At 39.8% G+C, this 23,284-nt stretch overlaps 1 pseudogene; it reads left to right on the forward strand.

Moving 5' to 3' along the window:
* The first annotated feature begins 3,067 nt into the window (after positions 1-3,067).
* LOC120520036 overlaps positions 3,068-23,284 on the forward strand; it is a 37,244-nt pseudogene continuing 17,027 nt past the window's right edge.

A 23,284-nucleotide genomic window follows, 5' to 3' on the forward strand; every position in this document is an offset into this window, starting at 1 on the left:
AGAGTCCCCAGTAGTGGAAAAATAAAACCAAGCTGATCATTGTGCTGGGTGAGGATGCCCGGACAGCAGGAGAGCAGTTAGGGTAACTTTTGCCTACCAGAGATGAACATAAAAAACAAAAGCAAGTCCAAAATAACATGGGTATGTGTGGGATGGTGTGTTCATGGTTTCAAGTATACATGTGTGTATAATTGTACAGGGATGTTAATGTATTTATGAATAATTATTATACTGATATATTTCCTACATTTCTATAAATGTAATTATTGCAATATTTTTCTCCTCTGCCTATATCTTCATGTGTTTTCTTCTTTATCTTTATATTCTAATTTTTGTTAGCACTGCTGTTTCTGCTTTGGCAAAATATATCAATTCTTGCCATGCCAGTAAAGAGACACCTTGAATTTTAAATGACGAGACAGACAATCAGACAGACTGACAGATATTTAACATAACAGATAACCTGCGCACCTGACTGGGAACTACCCTGTTTACACCCGTAAGCTGAAATAACGGGTGGAGCCTGAAAATGAGAGTGACATACGTAAAAAGGGAGCCACCTGGACTAATGGAGACTTGGACCGTGTGGGACAGTAGGAGCGGAGCGAGTGCAGAAGATGAGCATTTTGGGGACAGGCGCTCCACGTTTGAAGGCGTCCCCCGAGGTCCTAACAATAAGACGTCAGATGATGTCTCAAATTCCAAATAAACGGTCTTGTGTAGAAGCTTAGTCGTTAACAGTGTTTCGAGGAAGGCGTTCCTCTATTCCGTGGACACTGCATTAAAAACTTAGCATTGCTATTTGGGATTTTACAACCTTTACTGTAAAAACGTCCAGTGTCGGTGCTAACAGCCTTCCGTGACTGCTGTTATGGCTTTACTTTTTAGTGATTAAGTTGACGTTTGTTTTGCCTGTTTTCAAGTTTCCTATTCGTTACAATGTCTCTGTGTCCTTAAAAATCGTAGTGCTTACAGTTTTTGTTTATTTTTTAATGGGAACCAGTTAGTGATGAGCGAGCAACAAAGTGTTCGGGTGTTCGGTCTGAACACATCGCGATGCTCGTGTGCTCTACCGAGCACCCGAGTATAATGTAAGTCATAGGGAGACAACCGGGCACCCCCTGCTCTGAAGAGGGGAGGGTGCCTGGCCCATTGGAAAAGGTCAGAAAGTGACAGAAACACCACCCAAATGGACCGGGAACAACATGGGGACGATGTCTGGATGCATCTTGGACTCCCAAGTCGCTGCTGGGAACCAGTTTGTCCGAGTTGTACGCCACTTTTACAGACTGAAAAAACACGCCCAAAACCCCCCAAAAAATAAATTTTACAGGAAAAATCACGCTCTAAAACATTATATGCCAGTGCCTGCAGGTGAGCTCGCTGACGCTCTAAAACATAAGACCGTGCCTGCATATATAGCACCCGATGACGTGTTCCGGCCAGCCAATCACTGTAATGCCAGCATCTGACATGGCTACTGGCATTACAGTAAGGGCAGTACTTACCTGCCCCTTGACTGGCTGTCTACAACCCGCGAAACGTGGTCGCTCATCACTAAAAATAGTCTTTAATGAAATGTCAATTTTTTCGTGGATATTCATAATGGATGATGGCAGATTTGTAAAATACAAGTGCGTTCATGGTTTTAAAAGGACTCAATATCACATTAATCTGCTAGTATCCTGCTATAGGTACCTTAGTATACGTTAAAGATTTCTGTTTTGTCCACATGTTAAGAACTTTTTCAGAGCCAACTTAATATTCAAAGAGACGGCAGTAGCGCTGCTGCCTCGCAGTAAGGAGACCCGGTTTCGCTTCCTGGGTCCTCCCTGCGTGGAGTTTGCAGTTCTCCCCGTGTCTGCGTGGGTTTACTCCGGTGTCCTCACACAGTCCTAAGACATGCCGGTTAGGTGCATTGGCGATTCTGAATTGTCCCTGGTGTGTGTCCCGCGGTGGGCTGGCTCCCTGCCCGGGATTTGTTCCTGCCCTGCGCCCTGTGTTGGCTTGGATTGGCTCCAACAGACCGTGACCATGTGTTAGGATATAGCGAGTTGGATAATGGATGGATGGATATTCAAAGAACCCTTCACAGAATTAAATGATTCTTTGTTATAAGCAATGGCGCTACGGGAATCATTAACGAACTAGTATTTTAAGAGTGTTCCTTATAGACTCGTCCTGTAATTATGAATGTATAATTAAGACTTTAGCAATGTGCGCGCATTATCACTCCTTGTGTTTTGGTGCACCATGGATTTAGATTACTACTGATGTATATATTCAGTATATATGTGATTTTTAATTAAATAAGTAAATAGTTTGCAATGATCGAGAAGAGGCAGAAGCTAATAATTTATATTGATTTTCTGTTGGACATTCATTGGTTTTATTAAATTAATCCACATCTTATAACGTAAGGACCACCCTTCCATTTCTGCGTCAAAAAAAATAAATTCATTTTTCTATAATCCACTTTTATCTACAAGTCCAGTCTGCTCAACTCACTTACCAGAGAATCCATGCATTGTATTAGCGTACTTGTTACGACATACGGTCATCTACATTGGGGTGTTAATCAATTGAATCAGTAGCATATGGCACAAGATGGGCACCTGGACTGGACACCAGTTTATCGAGTTACAGACGCATTTATACATTCTGCTTAAATAAATCACCGCCTGCTTGATGGCTGACATACGAAGGATTCTTTTCTCACAAGTAAATGCTCATTCTAAGCCCCAACATGTAATGTCTTGAGCACATCAACACCAGGCTTATCACAAACTATACTACTTCTTTGTGAATGCACAATGCCAGTCAATTTAAATGTAATAGCTACTTTGGTTCGAGGAAATCTGAGTTATGGACTTTCAAGTGATGGTGGCTTTAAAATCTCATAACAAAATTCTGCAACGAGCCTCATTTAAATTGTATAGCAAAGAGCGAAGAGGAGTTAAAATTCGGAGAAATGTCACTTTCACAGATTTGATTTAGGGTTATCAGCATCTCAAGTATCGGAATTGCATATTCATGAGAACACTGCCCAAGGAGGAGGGTGGTGGAGTGCGGCGATACATCGCTCGCTATATAAAAGTCAGCTGGACCGGACACCGGGACACCGCGATCACGATGGCTTGGCTTCTTGTGGCTCCACTGGTGCTCGCGATCGTTCTGACGCTGTACCTGAGAATGCGCTCTGCGCGCAGACTGGAGGGGAACAGACTGCCGAAGTGCGTCCCCGCTTTGCCCATCATCGGAAGTCTGCTGAGCTTGCGAGGGACAAAGCAGCCCACATTCTCTTCCATAACATGCAGCAGAAATACGGAGAACTGTTCGCGTTAATGATGGGTCCGCACTATACGGTGATCGTGAACAATCATAAGCATGCCAGGGAGGTGCTCCACAAAAAAGGCAAGATCTTCAGCGGGAGACCCGCGACGGTAAGAATGACACATTATGATCTGCAACGCTCTTCATTTGTGAAAGGTTATGGGGTAAAACTGAAATATAAGAAATTTTAACAGACGCATTCATGACGCCTGTAAATTTTTTCGCGCAACAGTGAAAAAATATCAGGATGAAATTTGTAGTACTTTATGCGATTTAAGTAATAGTAGTAATAATAATAATAATAATAATAATAATAATAATAATAATAATAATAATATATTTTATTAATATAGCGCTTTTCTCATGCTCAAGGCGCTTCGCAGAATCTCATAAAAAACCAGCAGGTATATGTATTCTTCTTTTTTCTCTGAATTCATTGTCGTAATCTTCTCTATTTATTTATTTGGTTTGTACAATGCTATATACTGTATACCCTGCCGTTCTTTCTTATATTCTGTGAAGCGCCTTGAGCATGGGAAAGGCGCTATATAAATAAAATGTATTATTATTATTAACATTGGATAAAGATGTTTCCATTGGTTCCAGCAGACCCCCGTGACCCTGTGTTAGGATATAGCGGTCTGGATAATGGATGAATAGATGAATGGATGGATGTTTCCTGAATAGAACACTAAAACTGATAGATACATTATATTCAAAAGCATTAAGTAGAATAATCGACAGTAAACCAGAGTAAAATACTAAATTCAATACTAAAAGAAAAGTTTAGCAGATAACATTATTATTATTATAACACACACAAAAAATATCCTGAACATTTGGACAGAGAGGACGAGGATGCAGAATGTCTTTTTTTTTTAAACGCCTTTTAAGTTTTTTTTTTTTGTTTGTTTTTTTTTAACAATGAATGGAGTCAGTTGATCTAGTTATTTTTGGGTGGTCATTACAAAGTCTTAGCACTATACAGCTAAAGGACATGTCACGCATAGAGTGCAAGTTGGTATGGGGCGCAATAAGATTTGCCAGAATCAGAGGATCTTAGTGGGTGAACAGGAGCAAAGTGATGGAGAAGGTTAATGATGTCCGGTGCAAAGCCATTACAAGGGTTGTAGGTTAATAACAGAATTTTATATTCGATCCTGTAAGACACAGTGAGTCAGTGAACACGACGCAGGATGGGGTGTGATATGTTTGCTGTTGCTGGCTCCTGTTAGGACTCTTGCAGCAGAATTTTGAAGTAACTGGAGCTGTGATTTAAAGTTAGAAGTGGCTCCTGCCAGGAGAGTTACAATAATCGATGTGGGATGTGATAAAAGCATGGACAAGTTTCTCAGCGTTAGAAAAACAGAGGAAATAGTGATATGTAGTAGAAAAGTTTCTTAATGTGGTTTATGTGGACGGAATAAGCAAGAGAGGAATAAAAAATGACACCAAGATTCCTTGCATTAGAAGAAGGTCTGATGAGATCACCGTCAAGTGTGATTGAAAACGAGTTAATTTTCTTAATTGCGCTTTAGTGCCAATTTGCAGTTGAGTTTTGTTGCATTTTAATTTTAAAGAGTTCGGCTCCATCCAGGTTTCAATTTCACTGAGGCAAGTTGTGAGCTGGGGCGGCACGGTGGCGTAGTGGGTACTCCGGTTTCCTCCCAGTGTCCAAAGACGTGCAGGTTAAGTACATTGGCGATCCTAAATTGTCCCGCGTGTGTGTGTTTGTACGTACGTGCGTGTACTGTGGTGGGCTGGCGCCCTTCCCGGGGTTTGTTTCCTGCCTTGCGCCCTGTGTTAGCTGGGATTCGTTCCCCGGAAATATGTTAAAGTTATCTGTTTTTTATCTCCATTTTATGGAGCCTTTCTTTTTTTCCAGCTACACAGTCGCAGGCAGGCTACACACACTGGCTGAAGTCGGTGGCATGGCAGAGTTAAGCACAGCTACACCTCGTGGAGTTCCTGCCACGCTTTCTCTCACCCTCGTTATCACTGCATGACCACATCTCTGTCCGCACATCACATAAGTAACAGTAGAGTTTATACATTTTTGTTGTCCCGGCGCCGGAAACTGGCGACTTCTATATGCTGATCGGACCCGCAGGTAAGAATTTCACTGTACGCTTCGCACTTGACAACATTACAAACTACGACTACTGTATAGAACTAGGCTACTGCTACACACCAGAAGACGACTGTCCTGCATGAGGCATGTTGGTCAGGAATCGAGCAGGTGACGTTGTGTTGAGAAGTAGCAGCGTCCATTGTCCATTGAATCTTAACATCCATTTTCTAACCCGCTGAATCCGAATACAGGGTCACGGGGTCTGCCGGAGCCAATCCCAGCCAACACAGGGCACAAGGCAGGAACCAATCCTGGGCAAGGTGCGAACCCACCGTAGGACACACACAAACACACACTAGGGCTAATTTAGGAGCGCCCGGAGGAAACCCACGCAGACACGGGGAGAACATGCAAACTCCACGCAGGGTGCGAACCCGGATCTCCTAACTGCGAGGCAGCAGCGCTAGCACTGCGCCACCGTGCCGCCCCTGAATCTTAACATCACCTAGAAAATCATGTCACAGTTTTATCCGTGACGTTTTGAAGTGACCAATCAACAGTGCCAGTCGACCATTTATAGCTTTGTTTCGCCGTTAAAAACTGACATAGAATACTGTAACCTTATAGATGTGGAGTGTTAAACTGGAAGTCGGAATAGATTACGATATTTTATCCATGCTGACCTGTATGAGAAATAGTCTTTAAAGTTTTCAACTAGATAAAATCGTATGCTATATATACTTCATAAAATAGTGAATATGCTGTTTTACATTCAAGTTAAAAAGTCATCTTCTGGAGTATTCGTAGCTCTTTATATAAAAATGTGTATAAAAATACAAATTGTAGAAAGTGAAAAGTTTCTTTTCTTGATTTATTTATTTATTTATTTATTTTAATTAATTTTATTGCAATCCCTACAAAGCAATCAAGTTTTTACAAAAAGAAAAATTGAGTTAAGAACAGATCGATCCCCACCCCTGAGAGAGAGAGCAAGCCAAAAGCGTAAAATTTAAGGCTTGTAAACATACCAAAATTAATAAATTCTCTGTGCTTCATGTCCTTATTTTAAAATGTTACTGATTAGATCCTGCCATGTTTTGAAAAAAGTCTATACGGACCCTCTGAGTATTTTCCAATTTCAAATAATATTACACATCGGTTTCCCACTGACTTAAAAGAGGAGAGTTTGGGTTCTTCCAGTTTATCAGAATACGTCTGCGTGCCAACAGTGTAGTCAAAGCAATCACAATTTGTTTGTCTTTCTCCACTTTAAGCCCTCTGGAAGGACATCAAACACAGCTGTTAATGGGTTAGGAGGGATTGTGAGTCCAAGACTGTCTGAAAGGTAATTAAAAATTTTGTCTAGAATAATGTTAATTTGGAGCAGGCCCAGAACATGTGACCTTGTGAGGCTGGGACTTGATTGCAGCGTTCGCAGGTTGGATCATGCCCTGGAAACATTTTGGAGAGTTTTAGGCGAGACAGATGTGCTCGATATATAATTTTGAGTTGTATAATTGTATGCTTTGCGCATATGGAGCTCGAGTGAATTCTCTGCATTGCTACTTTCCACTCCTTTTCTGATATATTAATTGAGAGATCTTTTTCCCAGTGTCCTCTTGGATCTTTGAAGGGAGGGATTGTAAAATGATTTTATATATTGTAGAGATGGTGTCTCAGTCCTTGAGATTGAATGATATTTTTTCCAGCATGGATGAGGGTACAAGATGAGGAAAATCTGGAAGGTTCTGTTTAACAAAGTTCCTGATTTGAAGATAGTGAAAGAAATGTGTAGCTGGAATGTTAAATTTGGAATGTAATTGTTCATAGGATGCAAAGACGTTGTCTATATAAAGATCTCTAAGCAAGTTAATTCCAAATTTTTTCCAGATATTAAAAACTGCACATGTTTGTGAGGTTGAAAGAGGTGGTTCACTTGCAGGGGTGCCACAGACAGAAGCTTCTCCGTCTTAAAATGCTTTCTACATTGGTTCCAGATTCTAAGTGAGTGGAGCACAATTGGGTTATTAGTGTATTGCCGATAACGTGTGTTTATTGGAGCGCAGAGCAGGGAATACAAAGAAGTACTGCAGGATTTTACTTCTATTGTGGTCCAAGCCTGTGTATGTTCTTCTATTTGTGTCCAGGTTCTTATCTTCTGTATATTTGCTGCCCAGTAATAAAACTGGAAATTAGGTAGAGCCATGCCACCTTCTGCGTTTTGTCTTTGTAGGGTCGCTCTTTTGATGCGTGGATGTTTTGAATTCCAAATAAATGAGGTTATTGTTGAATCTAATTGCCTAAAAATGATTTATTAATGTATATTGGAATGTTTTGAAATAAAAAAGGAGCTTAGGAAGAATCTTTTCTTGATTTAATCTTTGCCAATTTAAAAAGTTTTTCTTTCCTAGGAAATTCTTTCTGGTATATATCCATCCATCCATTATCTAGCCCGCTATATCCTTACTACAGGGTCACGGGGTCTGCTGGAGCTAATCCCAGCCAACACAGGGCACAGGGCAGGAAACAAACTCCGGCAGGGCGCCAGCCACCGCAGGGTGCACACACACACACACCAAGCACACACTAGGGACAATTTAGGATCGCCAATGCACCTAACCGGCATGTCTTTGGAATGTGGGTGTACCGAAGGAAACCCACACAGACACGGGAGAACATGCAAATATATATATATATATATATATATATATATATATATATATATATATATATATATATGTAACGACTCGGCAGCAAGCTGGCGGAGTGACGCATATGGGTAATTTATGTAAATAGTTTGTGGGAATTTATGGGTAATTTATGTAAAGCTTATTGTTGTGTCGAAATTAACTTAGTAACCTAATTGTCTTTCTTGTTGTAAGTGTTGTATGTGTTTGTGCTCAATCAGTGGAGTGGGTTGGGTTATCGCCGTCCGGGGTTGTTGTTATTGTAAATAGTCACCATCAATGAGAAAGATGGCTCTGTAAATGACCTTGACAATGGCTATACAATGAGTTTAAGCTTTGTTTTACTGGCTATCTGTTAATAAAAAGATACAACAGGACAGAGCTGTATCATTGCTAAGATTCTATCTAAGCAATTATTGCGAGACACTCGGAGTCGTGCGGTGTATGGGACACGAGTGCTCGTTATCTAAAGAGCTGCGTGCATAACGCTGGCAATCCGCTAGCTGACAGCTTGGGAGAGGTGCACGCAGAGTTCGCTCTAAAATCTTTAAAGACTCCACCACGGTCGCTACAATATATATATATATATATATATATATATATATATATATATATATATATATATATATATATATATATATATATATATATCTTACTATATAAAAGCGGTCGGGATTGTCCTTCCGTCCGTGAGTGCTACGCAGCGCGGAGTTTCACACATGCCCCGTCCATTTTGCAATGCACGATGGGATTTGTAGTTTCGTTTTTCCAGGTAAAAGATGATTTTCTACTCCAGACTGTGCGATATCTTCTTCTTCTTCTATATTACTATATAAAGCGGTCGGGATCGTCCTTCCGTCCGTGAGTGGAAAGCGTAGCGTATTCCGCTTATCACAGACTTACTACTTGCAGCTTGCGGTACGAAGCGACATGATGTGAGCAGAGTTCTGGTGCTCCCATCGTTCCCTTTGCTTTTGTGCGCGATGTGCTGGAAAAATAAACAAAATTATGCCTCTGGAAATAATTAATGTTGATGGAGTACAAATGTCTCACCGCGTAGTAAATATCAGGGGGGTTCAAAGGGCGACCTCAATATAGAAAAAAGTTTAAATTTCATCACAAAAATAACAGAAACTACGAGTATTAAAGTAATACCGCTCAAATGCAATATAACCAAATTAATGAGTTTGTATAAAATATCAAATTGATTTACATATTGAATTGCCTTAAGAAGTGGTCAACTTAAAAGTCGGGTCAGCCTAGTATAAACTAAGTGGTGTGTGTGCTGTTTACTAGTACACATATAGTTGTTATGCGCTAAGTATATAAACATTTCCCTTTGCAATATTTCCAAATATATATTTTTATTCAAATTAATTAAATGTCAGTATCAACTAGAATATACTACTTCCCAAATTTTATAAATACATACAAACACAAGGCCGTGCACTATTATTTATTCATTCTTATTGTGCTTTAATTTTTATTGTACCCCTCATGATTATCTGTGTAGCCGTCTGAGACCATGGTAAAGGTGCTGTATAAGTTAGTGAAATGTATTATTCTTTGTTATAATTATGATTCAGTAGAATGGGCAGGCAGTGTGATTTTAATTATGCTCGTTGTCCATGTGTTCCTTGACAAATCAATTATTCATTAAACAGTTTTTGTTTAATCAAAAAAAGAAAAACAGACTAATACATCTGCAATGTAGGATTGAAAGCACCGTTCTTTGAAGAGAAAGATTTTTTTTTTAAATTTATTTTAGAGATATATTCTTCCATTCAGCAATGTGCCACGAGTGGGATTCGAACCCTATTCCTTGCGATAATTTCTGATAGATCATCTTGCAGAACAGCAGCTATAACTCAACTAATACGCACAATCCTTGGCGCCAGTGGGTTGCGCTGCTGCCTCGCAGTTAGGAGACCCGGCTTCGCTTCCCGGGTCCTCCGTGTGTGGAGTTTGCATGCTCTCCCCGTGTCTGTGTGGGTTTCCTCCAGGCACTCCAGTTTTTGTGTGTGTGTGTCCTGCAGTGGGCTGTCGCCATGCCAGGGGTTTGTTTCCTGCCTTGTGCCCTGTGTTGGCTGGGATTGGCTCCAGCAGACCCTCGTGACCCTGTGTTCGGATTCAGCGGGTTGGAAAATGGATGGATGGATGGATTGGTTGCATTATTTGTCCTGTGAGTCTGTATGTTTGTTTTTATGTTTCTTCTGCTGTACACATCTGAATTTCCTTTTGGGACTCATAACGTTTTTCTAATATAACCTAATCAGATCGGATCACGATATCAAGTGATTAATAGAGTGCTCTGTGTGCCAAAGTGAGTGAATGCAGAGGGCACCTTTGGCTGTCAAACCTTCACCATTCTAAATACACCAAACAGGCTGGCAGAACAAGAGGTGATCTGCAATGACAAGTGTACACCTTGATCTTTTCCAAACACCATTCATCCATCTTCCAAACTAAGCTTATTCAGAGCAGGGTCAAATGGCAGGCGAAACCAATCCCAGCCAACACCGGGCACAAGGCAAGGAACAATGGCATGTCAGCCCATTTCAAGGTGAACACATACATACACACACAAGGGCCAATTTAGCCAGTCCTTGCTCTATTCTTGTAATTCTTACATGTGTCTGAGGGGTTTGTTGCAGTTTGTTTTAATATTTCTTGAGCTTCTGTTAAAAGCTAAATATCCCCTGGGTAAGTAAAGTACTATCTGTGTAATAGGAGGCATCATTAATTAACAAATCCATTTTCTCAATGTGGTTTTTCTGATGAGATTTATGAAAATAGATGAACCCCTGTTGGTTAAGGACAGTATTACTTTTAAGAAAAAAAAAATAAATGAAGGCACAGTCTGGTTTTATATCTAATTCTTTTTTCATTTTTCATCTGCAGGTCACAACTGATATTTTAACTCGAGAAGGCAAAGGCATTGCCTTTTCAGACTGCACCCCTGCCTGGAGGTTTCACAGAAAGCTTGTTCACAGTTCATTCAAGATGTTTGGTGAAGGCTCAGCCTCTCTTGAGAGAATCAGTAAGTTGTCTATTGGTATTTTATATCTGCAGAGGGTTCATCAAATCGTGGCTGAAACAAAGGTGTGAAATGAGAGAGAGAGAGAGAAAACAAGGATGAAGTTTTTAAAAATATGAAGGAAATGATTGTAGCTAATACTTTGAAAGATTTCACAAAAACATTAGAAAGTTTTTATTAACACAGAGAACTATGGGCATGGAATAAATTACAGAGTAGTGTTGTAGACAGCAGAATTTTGAGGTCCTTCAAAATCTGACATGAGGTTATTTTAGAGAAGCTGGGTGAATAAGATTGGTGAGCTTCATTCACGACATGGCCTGTTCTAGTTAACATCACCCTAATCATCGCCTATATCCTACTCAACATCCACAGCAAACAGTCCCACAGTCCCCCTGATGGCTGCTCATAGTCTCTCCCTTTCTCTTTCATGATCTACTTTGTAAGATCCATAATCACCTTAATAGGTCTGACTCAAGCTGTTGACCTGTCAGGCCCCAGAGTCTTTTAATTAACAGGATTGGTTTGGAAGTCCTAATCATGATGAAGGGCCACTGGGGTGTCAAGGCCAGTACTTTTTTGGGATGACCTTTCCAGATCCAGTGTTCTGTATTCAAATCTCACACCCAGGCCTTATTCATGGTGGTGTTGATTCCTCCTTGGCCGCTCTGGCCTTCCTGTCACATCCTCAGGGATATGCAGGTTACGTTAGTTGGTGATTGCGTACATGAGCAGAATCCTATCTAGGGCTGCTGGGATAGGCTCTACCCATCCAAGACCTTCAACTGCATTAAGCATGTAGCATTAGCAGTATTATCTGCAAAGTTCAGCAAACATCTTGCTTGTCCAACTAACATGCAACATATTGCAACTCTTCAGCTCCACAATAAACCAGAATTCATTCAAATATGGAGCTCTTTAGGTGACATGCCCTGTGCACATGAAGATGTGGGCATGGCCTGTGAGTTAACTGATAAACAATTTAGATCAGCTAATATCACATTATAATGTGACCTTGAGAGATGCTCTGAACACAGTGGCTCCCTTAAAACAAAAGTGATCAAAGCACATAGAAACTCTCCCTGGTTTAATGAAAATACTCGAGCTCTTAAATTAGAGTGTCGAAAACTGGAGCGCAGATGGAGAACAACAAAGCTACATGTCTTTCAAATTGCATGGACAGAGAGTGTAAATAAATATAAAAAAGCCCTCTTTAAAGCTCGCTCAGAATACTATTCTACATTAATAGATAGCAATAATAAAAATCCTAGGGTACTTTTTAGAGCAGTGGCTAAATTAACAAATGGCAATTCAGATCAACAGTGCAAAATACCATCAGATATTAGCAGTACAGACTTTATGAACTTCTTCAATGAGAAAATTAAAAATATAAGATCCCAGATCTCAGCATCACAGTACAAACCAAATACTAGCTTAGCAGACCCTGCCGCACATTGCATTCAGCACTTTAGTAATTTTAATCCTGTAACTCACCAGGAAGTCTTAACTTTAATTACTAAAATGAAGCCCACTACTTGTTCCCTAGATCCAGTGCCAACAAAACTAGTAAAAAGTGCAATGGATGTTCTTGCAGCGCCTATTCTAACCGTTATCAATAGTTCATTACTGCATGGCACAGTACCTGATGCACTAAAAGTGTCAGTCATTAAACCTTTACTTAAAAAGTCAGACCTAGACCCACACATACTAAATAACTATAGGCCTATTTCAAATTTACCATTTCTCTCTAAAATACTAGAAAAAGTAGTCGCCAGTCAGCTTCAGTCACACCTTACGCATTACAATTTATTTGAGAAATTCCAGTCTGGTTTTTGCACTGGTCATAGTACAGAAACGGCACTAACACGGGTTGTAAATGACATTCTGATATCCTCTGATGAAGGAAACTCCACTGTAATTATGTTGTTAGACTTAAGTGCAGCATTTGACACCATTGACCATTCGATTTTACTGCACAGGCTAGAAAACGATGTTGGGCTTACAGGCCCGTGCTCACTTGGTTCAGTTCTTATTTATCAAATCGATTCCAGTATGTACAGAAATGTGCAGACAGTACTCCATCATTATACACAGAAGTTCAATATGGTGTCCCGCAGGGCTCAGTACTGGGACCTTTACTGTTTTCACTTTACATGCTTCCACTGGGATCTCTCATTAGGAAACATAATGTTAATTTTCACTCGTATGCAGATGACACCCAGTTATACCTTTCATTTAAATCAAATGAAGTTTCTCCGATGTTGTCTTTAATTAGTTGTGTTAGTGAATTAAAGGAATGGATGAATGAGAACTACTTGTCTTTAAATACAGATAAAACAGAGATGTTAATTGTTGGAGGGAATGACGCTGATCACAGCAATATTTTGTCGTCATTTAACTCAGTTGGAATCCCAATTAATTTTACTGAATCAGCCCGCAATCTAGGTGTTATCTTTGACTCTAGCATGTCATTTAAAGCACATATTACAAAGGCGTCCAAAACATGTTTTTTCCATCTTAAAAATATTAGGAAATTAAGCGCTTTCTAAATAAACAGGATTGTGAGAAATTAATTCATGCATTTATCTCTAGTAGGATTGACTACTGCAATGCGGTGTTCACTGGCTGTTCAAACTGTTCTCTATACAGCCTCCAGTTAATCCAAAATGCAGCTGCAAGAATTATTACAAGAACAAGAAAATATGAACACATAACCCCAGTTCTTAAATCTTTACACTGGCTCCCAGTTAAGTTCAGGGCAGATTTCAAAATCCTCCTTTTAACATATAAAGCATTAAATGGCCAAGGTATGGCTTACTTGTCTGAACTTATCATGACTTACAAACCTGAGCACACATTAAGATCTCAAGATGCCGGTCTGCTTAGGATTCCAAGGATTAATAAAATAACAGTGGGAGGTCGAGCTTTTAGTTACAGGGCCCCTAAACTGTGGAATGGTCTTCCTGCTTCCATAAGAGATGCCCTTCGGTCTCAGCCTTTAAATCCCGGCTGAAGACTCACTACTTCAGTTTAGCATATCCTGACTAGAGCTGCTGATTAACTGTACAGACTGCATCTCTGTTGTTAGTCATTAGCACTATAACATAAGTAACATGATAATTATATTTGAATACTAACCCTCACCTATTCTGTTTCTTTTCTCGGTACCCAAATGTGGCAATTGGTGCCACGCCCACCTGCCAAGTTGTTTGCCTGCCTATGGTAAAGTCATCCCTGATGGAGGATCACAGGAATCATGGGAAAGAGGGTCCTTTCATCGAGCAATGTTTCAGCCGTGGCATGGCCAAATGGGAGGCAGCTTGATGGATGAGGTCTCCAGGACTCTAAAATATCCAAACCTAATTATGTCATATCATCTACTGTTAAACCGTACTTCTAAAATTTTTATTATTATGCTGTCTTAAGGATTTGTTCTGTTCTGTGTATTGTATTGTATTGACCCCCTACTTTTGACACCCACTGCACGCCCAACCTACCTGGAAAGGGGTCTCTCTTTGAACTGCCTTTCCGAGGTTTCTTCCATTTTCCTACAAGGTTTTATTGGGAGTTTTCCTTGTCTTCTCAGAGAGTCAAGGCTGGGGGGCTGTCAAAAGGCAGGGCCTGTTAAAGCCCATTGCGGCACTTCCTGTGTGATTTTGGGCTATACAAAAATAAACTGTATGTATGTATGTATGTATAAAGCTGATGGAGATCTTATGGTTGGCATCTTCCTGGCGTATATATATCAGGGCCATCATTGGCATTGCTTTGCTTTAGGAAACAACAAAGAAGTAGAGTAGTAAATTGTAGTCTCTTTGTTAATGTTTTGTTGGGTGGAAATTACAGTAAAGGGGTGATAAGTTTCTTTTTATTGTTAGGAATGTCTAGATGCAAGTAAGAGTTTCACAATACTCTGTCCACACGACAGTACTAATACTACTACAACATACCTGCCAATGCACTGAACACCTTTAACACAACCCAAACTAGCAGCTGCAGAGTTTGACGTAACCAATGCCTAGAAGTCGTGTGATCCGACATCGGCGTTATGCCCTAGTGAAGACTGAGAATAGGGCAAGAAGGAGATTTAAAGCACCTCACTTTGTCACCATCAAGCGGCCCACAGGGGTTGCTCACACAGGCCTGACGAGTAAGCTTGCTATGATAGTAAAACTAGAGGAGGATTAAACATGGGTGGGGCTCAGGGTGGCCCCCATAAGCGGATGCTAGGATTCTGAATCAGATGTAGGCTGACATGGATCAGTAATAGAAAGTTGTGGATCAGACTGGCTGTTGTGTTCTTGATGGGCTGAAGCAACTTAGCGGAGATGCAGGAATTCAGCCAAGAAATGACTGGCATTAAGGTTGCAACGTCTATTGATTATTTCTTTTGAGATCTGTCTCTTGTCTAGTTGTCATTTCATTTAAATTTGTAATCCTTAATGAAAAGGTAACACTTTAGGCATTGCAAAAATGCATACCTTTTTCAAATACTTTTAAGTAACAAGACTTAAGACTTTAACAAAGGCAACTTTTGGTCTGTTTAACACAAGGCATCAATAAAGTGTTTATTCATCTCTACATTCTGGCCTACTAAAATAAATTAATTCTGGAGTGGTTGGAGATGATCTAAGTGAAACTCCTTCTCTTTATATTGCATATTTCAGTATAAGACCTGCAAATCCTTCATATTCACAAGTCATTTTACCAGAGTAAAATAAACCATGATGCATGGAGATGAAGAATCACTTTATTGACGCTTTGTGAGTGTTGTTAAAGCCAAAGGATGGCTATGTTAAGGTCTGTTTAAGGGCAGTTATTGTAGTACTTAACCTAAAGTGTTACCAAACAAACCAAGCTTCCACCTGGACTTGTACTGCCTTTTGAATACTGTATACAGTATGTCCATAAATATGAAAAAGAAGGCAATCCCTGCAGCAGGCTTCACCAGAGCTGTTTGTTCTCCCACCATGCAATGTGCTTTTCCACTCTCTATGGAAGAAATAAGCAGCTGGAGGTGCCCCAGCGTGTTTCAGCTTGTTTTTAATTTCCTTTACTTAATCTCCTGTTCAACTTGCTTTGAGATTATTGTTGGACAAGCTAAGGAGCCAGATATCAATCCACAGGACTGAGGTTTTGGTGGGCAATGCTGGCTGCTCAGGTTGTCAGTGAACCTTCTGCTCTTAGTGGCTCCATATGCAGCTCGCAAGGCCAACCTGAGCCATGAGCAACATGGTACATAAAAGCAAATGACTTTTGGGCATTGTGAGTCCTTCATAGTTCTTGGTATGTTCCAGCTAAATCCCTAATAAAATGATTAATAAACATAAGGTTAATTCAATGTGGATGGGTGGGTGTTTGCGTAAGTGTGTCTCGTGGACGATTATGTTTTATGCCACTTGTCGCTGAGACCACCTAAACAGTCCCCGCTCTGAATTGGGTAAAGCAGTTTCAGAAAGAGATGTGTGGATGGATGGTTGAGTTTGAAAATGACCCCTGGCTAATTTAGTATTTTTAAAATCATTTCAATATAAGTACCTTGCTCTTTGAAGAGATGCACTGAAATCATCTTTGCAACCAGTTTGGCTTAACAAACTCTTTTGTGTCACGGAAAAGCACCAGCACGGTGCACGATGGTGCAGTGGTAGAGCTGCTGCTTTGCAGTTAGATGACCCGGGTTCGCTTCCTGGGTCCTCCCTGCGTGGAGTTTGCATGTTCTCCCCGTGTTTGTGTGCGTTTCCTCCCAAAGACATGCTGGTTAGGTGCATTGGTGATCCTAAATTGTACTTGGTGTGTGTGTGCCCTGCCTGGGGTTTGTTCCTGCCTTGCATCCTGGGATTGGCTCCAGCAGACCCTCATGACTGTGTTTTAGGATATAGTAGGTTGGATAATGAATGACTGACTGACTTATTTGCCTGGGATTACCTTTGTTATTTAAGGCATGTTCTTCTGGGTCTTCTGTACTTTTTGGGGATTCTTGTACTTCAGAACATTTTTGAAAATATATTTTTATTTTATAAAGATTCTTTATCTGACCTTTAGGTTTTACAAGCCAAAAGTTGACAGATCCTTCCATCTGCAACGCTTTTTGTTACAGTTTTTTTGACATAATGCTGCCTTAAAATAAAAAAATGACATTAAAAAAGAATCTGAAAACCAGCTGGGAAGGGATCCTGGCTGAAACATTGCACAGACTGTATGGACTGTTTTACCTTATCTGAGCTGCACTTTATTAATTATTATTACTATTACTGAATCTCAGAACTGCCACTTTACTGCTCCATTTCTCCACTGGTGATAGTGACTTCAACTCCTCACTTTATTCTACTGTCCTATTCTACTTTCATTTTTATCACTCCAGGCTGTATGTTGTTAGCTTTTACACAGAATATCGTAGTACGCTACAGGTTTGTATTTATTGTTCTGTATTGTTGTAGTGCTCTACGGTTACTTATACCATTAATTGTTAACATATCACTAATAATTTCACTACACTTGTACACTGCCCTCTCTCAATTATTACTTTTCGTCATGACCTGTCCAGTGATTTAGAGGCTGTTGTTTTCCCTCTTTCTCTAACTCAGTCTCCAAGGAAGCTAACTCCCTGTGTGAAGTTCTGACAGACAACCAGCATGTCTCCATCAACATGGCCCCAGAGCTGACGCGGGTCATCACTAACATCGTGAGCATCCTCTGCTTCAGCTCTTCTTACAAACATGGGGACCCAGAGTTTGAATCCATGCTCAAGTACAGCGAAGCCATTGTGACCACTGTTGCTAAATACAGCCTGGTGGACATCTTCCCATGGTTGCAGGTATTGATTCATTAATTGAAAAGATACCTTGTTTAGAAAAACACAAAGACTAATTAAAAATTGTATTAATTCATATTTGTTATTTCTGTGATATCACTGCTGGATCAATAAAGGATCTGTTGGACCACAGCATAGACAAAGACAACTTGCTCTTTTAGTTTCTGCTAACATCCTTTAATTATCTCCTGGAAAAGAAAATCTGAGCAGCCAGAAAACACGGCAAACTGGACTGTGAGATGTGTGCGCAATTGAGAAACTGTAATGAGAGTCAGTGTCTAAAAACTTAAGGCATGCTGCTGCCAAGAACAGAAGACGTAAACTGTAGGATCAAGAAATAACAGGAGCCATTAACTAAAAGAGAAGTCTCCAGAATTAAGATGCTAAAACCCTAAAACACAACAGGAATAATATGAAATGGCATCTCCGGGATTATTGTGACAGAATGAGAAACATCAGGACACAGCAACATGAATCAGGCAAAAGATCAAAAATATATTCAAACTCAAAGATACTGTAGATGACAAAGTTGAGATGAACCTAGCATTAGATGCTGAAATGAAAAAGTACTGCTAGAGATTCAAGTTTTATCCTGTTGAATGATACTTGCTACTTGCGTTATTGTCCCATAACACAGAAGCAGAATGCTGTAAGTCATGAAACAGAATATATGAAATCTTAAGAGCGCAAAGACAGAATTTGTTTGAGGGATGAATTCATAACCTCAGACAATGTGCTGAATGCCACATGGGGTTTTAAAGTGAAGCATCTCTGACGTTGTGCCTGGTCCCACCGAGCAGGCATCCTCTAACAGTAGTGCAGCACGTCCTAACAGCACACTCATCAAATGCCTAAAGTACAAAATGCTACTTGAAACTAAATGATAAGACAAACTCAACACAGATGTGTAAAGAACAGCAGGGCATGACAAGCTTGGCAAAAGCACAAAGCCTAACTTCATCCAGAAGTGGCCTGTTCTGAGCTTTTCATTTACAATTTTATTCTTTTAAAAGGAAGACAAAATTGGACTCACCTGTGAATTATGCACTTCATGCGATAGGATGCTCCTAACTGGTGTACTTTATTCCATTTTTTCCCAAAGCTCTTCCCTAATAAAGATCTACAGATTCTGAAGAAGAGTGTAACGGAGAGAGATAAGCTTCTGAATAAGAAATACAATGATCGTAAAGTAAGTAACTAAAAATTCTTCTGGAGAATTTGTGGAACTGTGATAGTTAACTATTGGGGAAGAAATGCAATAACCTGCGATTTCTTCACAATCAGCTTTGGTTTTTTAAAACCTTCCAATAATGCTCACTAGAAAACAGAGAAGACAGAATGCAGTTTTTCAAAGCAGCGTACAGTATTTGCTTTAAGTCCTCTTGTCTAGATGAGTCCTAAGGCTGATCATGGTTTGGTGTAGTAGGTAGGATATGATATTTATAGGGAAGTAGTCAGGCTGGATCCCTCAAGAAACATCCTCACTTACAGACATCACTTAGGCAGGTAGTGAAAAACTTTACATTGGCCTGCCATCACAAACATTTACATTGCACTGATGCAAACATAAGTGAATAATCGGTTATATTTCAGCTAGGGTGTCGTCTAGGGCTGCTACAAATGATTATTTTATAAACGATTAATCTATTGACTATTTTATCGAATAATGTAACCACTAATTATGTCCAAATGACTCAAACAGGCATATGGTTGTGTTCTGTATTTGAATATTTATTGATTATTAATTAATTGAATAATTTGATATGTAGAATTTGAGAATACCAGGATATGAAAAAAAATGACAAAAATAACTTCAACAAGACGACAAATAAAAAAACAATACCAATAGAATTAAATAAAAAAAGCCTAGAGAAAGAGCATGCGCTGATACAGTGCATTGCCACACCTAAAAGATATCTATATTTGATGAATAAAATAATTGACAAAACAGTTAAAGTTGAAACAAGACTTAATACTGTAATTGGGCTTTTGTTTTGTTTTTTACACCTCAGTCTGGCTCACTTCACACACATGTACAGTATTGTTTAAAATCCATCTTAAACAGAGATGTTACTCACAGACGGGTTGCTAGGCCTACTTGACATAAAGTTGGTTAATTGATTGTAAAGTATACATGATACCAACTGAAAGGCGAAGGAGAGTGGCAACTCCTATCTTTTGAAGAGAAGACTAAAAAGGTAAAAACAATTACATTTCTTTTGCAACCACAGAGCATTTAATAATTATGAGTTAAACTTTACAGTAACCGTTCATTTTTGTATTGCTAACTTTGGTGCAGCTTTATACTTTGTTCTTAAGTGGCAATTACTGCCATTATCACATTTAAAAATGTATTATTTATTAAATAGTGATGAGCAGGGCTTAAAATATGCACATAAATCCATTCAGTCATTGAAAATCTTGATGTCAAGTGCTTTGAGAGGGTATTATATGAATAAAAGTATTATTATGTTCACCAGCAACTTTTCACTTTTTCCAAAAGAAACCTACTAGATGTAGGCGACCACATAAGTGTGCATTAATAATTCAATCAAAAATCCTGTGCAAAAAAGTACTTTGTTTCAGATGTTGGAGTAAAAGAGAAAGCCTTTATCTTCTTTATCACTTCATAAGCGACATTCAGTAAAACTCGCACGTTACTTCATCAGTCTGTCTGCGGTGACTTCAGAGAGCACAGCCCAGAAGCATTTCAGTAGAGACATGCTGATATTCATACCTTCTTAATGTTAAAAACAGGATTTTGCTGAGCTGTATGGTCTGCACGACTGAAATCTACAGTGCAGTAGAAACTGCGTTTCTTTTCAAAACAGTCAACTTCCCAGTGGCAGCTCCTCTGGGCTGCTGTGCTGCAAACTCTTTCCAGTTTGGATCAGCTGAACAAGGATTTAAAAAGAAAATCCGACTGAGACAGCCTGGCCATTTATTGAATGTGATTTAAAATGTAATCACTGAAGAAAAAAGTAAAAACAACTTTATAAAGCTGACTTTTGTTTATTTAGGATGTTACTGCTGCTCAGTTTGGACAACTGTTGATAAGCAGTTTTCTTTCAGACCCACGAGGGTCTCTCTCCTCACTGCTTCTTGCTTCCTCCGTTCCTTCTCTTTTCATTTTGATCTTCTCCTCCCTAACCGACTCGCGCTTCTTTTAATTAAGAGGGGGGTCCATAGCAGCTGCAGCACATTAGCCACAGGAACAATCACGGATGTGGGTAGTCCCTCAACTGTGCACTGGGTGAGAAACGCCCACACTGCAGATCGCCCTGCGGCTTGCTACAGCCACCACGCCCCCTCACTAAGCCGCGAGCACGGTGATTATTTATTTAAAACAAAACTGCTGGCCTTTGCTGCGCGAGCTGTGGACCCATAACACCACAAACCTATATTCAGAAACATTTTACTTAAGCACACTCACCATTAACAAAAGTAGTAACAGACAAGTGCATTTAGCAGACAATTTACCTGCTCTGCCCAAATAAATACCACAGCTCTAACTTTTGTCGCAACGCTGGCCACTAGCGTGAATTTCTCAAGTTAAGCCACTTCACGACAATATAAGAACTTTTGTCAAACAGCTAAATACGAGAATAACTTATGATATTGTTGGCTTGTCCTGTGCTGTACTTCCTTAATGCTTCCTCTTCAGGCGTTCATGTATTGAGCTGATGCTGCTGTGGAACAGAACACAATAATCAAGCAACCACTTTGAGATTTTCAGGTGAAATTCACCACCACAGAGGTGAATTTTGCCCAATGTTCTGAAGAACCATCTTCCACTGAATGTCACTAAGATTAGCGTCGTCAAAAACAGGACAGGGACACCACATGCCTGTGCACAATGTGCTGGAAGGCCAGGAACAAGTAGTCCATTAAGCAAATATAACTTGACTAAAATTTTCAGTTGATTACATCAATTAGTTATGGCAGCCCTAGTTTCTTTCTTTGCTCAAGCAAAGTTTTAAAAAGTTTTATTATCTTTTAAAAACATTTTTTTTACATTGCATGAATTCTATTTATGGCTTTGTTCTTCCAGTGTTTCATCTATTGATTATTGTGTTGATAATTATTTCTGTGGCTCCAGTATGTTAATATTGTACAGTATGTGTTATCTCCATTTGTTATCTGCCCTGTCTCCTATATGTGGAGTTTAAGGAGGCAGTGATACTGGCCTCTGCACTAGTTAAGGTGATGCCATTGTTACTTGTAAGACTTTTGAAAGTTGTGTGTCATCACATTAAATATGCAACACTCTGAGGCCGGGTTTATACTTCACAAGATGCGACGTGTGCTCCAGTGGATGTTACTGCTACGCAAGTGTTGTACTGTTTATATCTGTGCGAGTAATTTACGTAAATCTGATAAATTCCAACAGGTGGCAGTGCGAGATATCATCACGGTGAGAAAGCTTCGCTGTGATGTGAATTGCCTTAAACATCCATTAAAGCAGAGGACACCCTGCCACAATATTTCTGAAATTGATGTTTAAAGATTACATCCATCAATCCAGGGATGGGCCCATTGCAGGAAGCATTGGGCACAAGACAGAAACAAAATCCCTGGACGAGGCATCAGGTCATCGCAAGGTGAACACAAGCACTCCCATACACTAGCATCATTTTAGCGTCACCAAATCCCCAAATCTTCATGTCTTTGGAAGGAAACCGACGCACACTGAGGAAGCCCACCAGGAAAACATGCCAACTCCAGGCAGGGAACACCAGGGACGCGACTCCCTGTGAGGTAGCAGCAGCTACCCCCACATGTGTAATTAACAACAGTATTCACTATTTAAATGACGTTAACGATTTAACTGTAAAATGTAACATATACTTTAATGCATTTCATCATGAAAGTGATAGCAAATATAAATCTAAGGACTCTAAATGTGCAGAGAGCTGGAATATCATAAATTTAAGATGTTCTGTGCGACAATCTATTGCTGCTTGCCGCTGCCCTCAGTTTAGGAGGGAAAACCAGAAGCATGTAGCGATTAACAATTGGGTCAGTTTTAAGATGACGTTTACGACAGTCTGCTTTAATTATAAAATAAACGACGAGGTTAAAGTGGACATTTTGAGATTAAAGCCGAAATTTCCACTTTAATCACAAAAAAGACCTTTTCACCAAGTCCTTAATTTTTTTTCTCAGTGGCTCAAATACGCTGCAGTATATTCTGATGCTGTTGTGAGACTTTTAAAATGTATTGTGTCATCACAATGAGGAATATGTGACGCTTGAATATAAAATGCACCACGAATGCCTTTGTATGTCGGCATTTTACTTCACCACATTGAAGCGCACGTGTCGCATTTATTTCTGAGGACGTG

Source organism: Polypterus senegalus, unplaced genomic scaffold (genome assembly GCF_016835505.1).
Source record: "Polypterus senegalus isolate Bchr_013 unplaced genomic scaffold, ASM1683550v1 scaffold_3484, whole genome shotgun sequence".
Classification (NCBI taxonomy): domain Eukaryota; kingdom Metazoa; phylum Chordata; class Cladistia; order Polypteriformes; family Polypteridae; genus Polypterus; species Polypterus senegalus.